Raw genomic sequence first — 4,141 nt, 5'->3', positions numbered from 1 at the left:
CAAGAGTGGATCTACCACGAGATCAAGGAGGCCAAACCCTAGAAGCTAGCCTATGGTATGATTGTTGTAATGGTTGTTGTGTCCTACGGACTAAAACCCTCCGGTTTATATAGACACCGGAGAGGGCTAGGGTTACAAAGAGTCGGTTACAATGGTAGGAGATCTTCATATCCGTATCGCCAAGCTTGCCTTCCACGCCAAGGAAAGTCCCATCCGGACACGGGACGGAGTCTTCAATCTTGTATCTTAGTAGTCTTGGAGTCCGGCGGACGATGATAGTCCGGCTGTCCGGACACCCCCTAGTCCAGGACTCCCTCAGACATGCTAGATGATGTCATTGTTGTAGAAACGGCAAATGCGACACCTTCAACGAATGAACCGGAGGAGCCGGAGTCAACCGCAAAGGCCTTCTTGGAGGTCTTGGCCTCGTCGAAGAAACCTCTTTATGCGGGTCAAGGCTGAGTACGGCTGTAGCCAGAAATGCTTCGAAGCATTCCTGGGAGTACGGGCTAACAGCCTCCCTGAGGGTCATGAATTGCCGAAAAGCATGTACGATACAAAGAAAATCATGAAGGCACTCTCTATGGATTATGAGAAAATAGATGTTTGCCCGAAGAATTGCCTTTTGTTTAGGCACGAGTATGCGGATGACAAGTACTGTAGGAAGTGCGATTCGTCTCGGTACATTGAGGTGGTCGGTGAGGAATGTGAGAAAAAGCAGCTAACCATCCCCGTTAAGGTTCTTCGGTATCTTGATTTTATAAAAAGACTGCAGCGCCTTTTCATCACGAAGGAGTCTGCCAAAATGATGAAGTGGCACAAGGAAGGTATAAGGTACAATCCAAAAAAAATCGTACATCCATCAGGAGGGGAAGCATGGAAGTCATTCGATGAAGAACACCCCGAGGAAGCAGTCGAGGCTGGGAATGTCAGAATAGCCATATCAGGTAATGGGTTGAATCCATATGCTATGTCGTCCAATCCATACAGCTGCTGGCCTGTGTTTCTAATTCCGCTCAATCTTCCTCCCGGTGCCCTAATGCAACGGAAGACCATGTTCTTGTCGCTCATCATTCCGGGGCCTGACTACCCGGGGAAGCAATTGGGTGTATTTATGCAGCCGCTTGTGGATGCTTTGCACAATTCTTGGTACTTTCCGAGGTTGACATACGACCGGGATCTGCAGAGAAATTTCTTGATGAAAGTTTGGTTGCACTATTGCATGCATGACTTTCCCGGCTATGCTCTATTCTGCGGATGGTGTACAAGTGGTAAGATGCCATGCCCAATGTGCATGGAGGCTCTGCGAATGATTTGGCTGAGTAAGGGTGGCAAGTATGTAGCCTTTGACCTGCATCGACAGTTCCTCCCTCCAGACCATCCAGACAGGGAAGACAAGAAGAACTTCACAAAAGGCCGGGTTGTTCATGAAGTAACCGAGATTCCAACATTTTCGGGGGCAGATGTTCTTGCTCAGCTAAAAGCTCTCAAGCCTAAAGTCAAAGGCAAAGGCAAAGCCAAAGCCAAAGGCTTCGAGGGATATGGTGAGACGCACAACTGGACGCACATTACCCCCTTCTCGCAGCTTCCCTATTTCAAGGACCTCAAACTTCCTTACAATATTGATGTGATGCACACCGAAAAGAATGTGGTAGAGTCCCTTTTCCACACGATCCTCAACATTCCTGATAAGACAAAGGATAACGTAAAAGCTAGAGCCGATCAACAGAGAATTTGTGATAGACCACGCCTGAACATGAAGCCTCCCACAGGCGGTCGAAAAAACTGGTTCAAGCCAGATGCTGACTTTATCCTTAAACCACCAGAAAAAAAAGAAGTACTTATCTGGCTGAAACAAATTTTGAAGTTCACCGATGGTTATGCATCGAATATAAGTAAGGGAGTCAATCTTTCAACGGGCAAAGTGACCGGCCTGAAGAGTCATGACTACCATGTATGGATTGAGCAGATAATGCCGGTGATGGTTCGAGGCTATGTCCCCGAGCATGTCTGGCGAGTGCTTGTCGAGCTTAGCCATTTCTTCCGCATGCTCTGTGCTAAAGAAGTAAGTAAAGAGGTGATTGAAAAATTGCATAAGAAGGCACTGGAGTTGATAGTCAAGCTAGAGAAGATCTTTCCGCCAGGCTTCTTTACTCCGATGACACATCTCATTCTGCACCTCACGAACGAGGTATTGTTGGGGGGGGGGGCTGTGCAGAATCGCTGGCAGTACGGCCCTGAGAGGCAGAACAAGCACCTCCGACGAAAATGTGGAAACAAAGCTAAGATTGAAGCTTCCATAGCTAAGGCAGTTATCCTGGAGGAGGTGTCAGACCTCAGGACATCATACTATCCAGACCACGTTCCCCATCTGCATAACAAGGTGCCTCGATACAATATAGAAGAGCCCAAGTATCAACCCAGGCTCGATCTATTCAACGCGCAAGGTGGGAGGGCTGGGGCCCCGAAATCTTATAACATGCCACGACAAGAGTGGGAGGACCTCACGTTCTATATCTTGCACAACATCAAGGAAGTTGAGGAAGTGTGGATGAGGTAATACCACTACACCATTCCTTTATGTCTTCCACATCATCATGTTTCATGTTCACTTAGTCTCGGTCTAACACCGCTTATCTTTTTTTAGTGATTTCGTTCAAGAGGAATGGACGGGAGTGAATCCTCCTACTGAGGCGGAGGCACTTACTCTTCTCCGTCATGGAAACCCTGGACGTAAAATTTTTGTTGCTTGGTTCATGGAGAAAGTAATTTTCCACACTCCCCTATTAAATACCTACTTCAACATTTATTAGTTAACCGAACTAATGCACGCAACAATTTCCATTATACTTGTAGGGAAAAGATCCGAACATATCTATGGATGATGAATTGAGATGGGTTTCCATGGGTTTTGACCCTGCCGTCATGACATGTAAAAAGTATGATGTGAATGGGTATCGCTTCCATACAGAGGAGCACCAAAACAGCCGCCCCGATCCCAAAACTATAAATACTGGAGTGTACACCCCCGGTCAAAATTCAGTAGACTACTACGAAAGGGTACACAATATATACGAGGTTCAATTCCGCCAGGGGCGGGAGACCCTAAGTCTGCCTGTGTTCAAATGCCGATGGTTCGATCCGCGGGAGGGGGTAAAACATACGCCTTCCATTGGTTTGGTCGAAGTTAAACCATCAGCCGTCTATGCCGGAGCCGATCTCTTCATTGCGGCTACCCAAGCTACACAAGTATATTATCTGCCTTACCCATGCCAAAAAGCGTATCTAAAGGGTTGGGAAGTTGTGTTCAAGGTGTCGCCACATGGTAAGCTACCAGACCCGAATGAAGAGGATTACTACAACATTAACCCCATGACATACGAGGGAGTGTTCTATCAAGAGCAACCTGATGATGATGATGATGATGTGGTTAGAAACGATGACGCTAGACCATTGGGTGATGATGATGTGGACCCAAACGTCGACGATGCACGAAATGATGGTGAGACCATTGTCAATGAAAATGGCATACTTATGCTAGAAAAGTTAAACGAAGACGCTGACGACGAGGAAGAGCCTCCACCTCCGTCGGACAACGAAGATGATATGATTGATAGTGATGATGAGATGGACCAAGAAAGAGGTTACAACAGTGATGATTCATATGGGTTCTAGCAGATGTACGTTTCAAGTATTTTTTTTCTATAGTTTAGGAATATGCCTTTTTATGCCTTTTTATTAATGTGTTTATTATCATGCCTTTTCCTTCATTTCATTAATTTACTAATTGCTTCTTCTCTTTTCAATGCAGGTTCGTGGAACATGGGCAAGGGGAAGGCCAACGGCATGGGTTTCCTACGCAAGGTCGTCGGCATGCCTAGTCGGAGTGGTCGAGCACGTAATCCTCCCCCTCGGCTACTTGACGATGACTCCTCACAGGGAGGTCGAGGGATAGGTGCCCCTAGAGGAGGAGGGGGAGAGGGGAGAGCCTCTAGAGGACGAGGTGCTGGTGGGAGAGCCACTACAGGGGGTCGCGGCCAGAAAGAGCGCACCCTCACCGACTTAGGGGTGTTGTCTTCGAGGCCCTCCTCTAGTGAGGTACCCTCCTCTAGTGAGGTACACTCTAGGGAGGAGGAGGAGG

This window comes from Triticum dicoccoides, chromosome 6B (assembly GCF_002162155.2).
Source record: "Triticum dicoccoides isolate Atlit2015 ecotype Zavitan chromosome 6B, WEW_v2.0, whole genome shotgun sequence".
NCBI classification, from domain to species: domain Eukaryota; kingdom Viridiplantae; phylum Streptophyta; class Magnoliopsida; order Poales; family Poaceae; genus Triticum; species Triticum dicoccoides.
The sequence above is the reverse complement of the archived record's forward strand: the minus strand, read 5'-3'. Positions refer to the sequence as shown.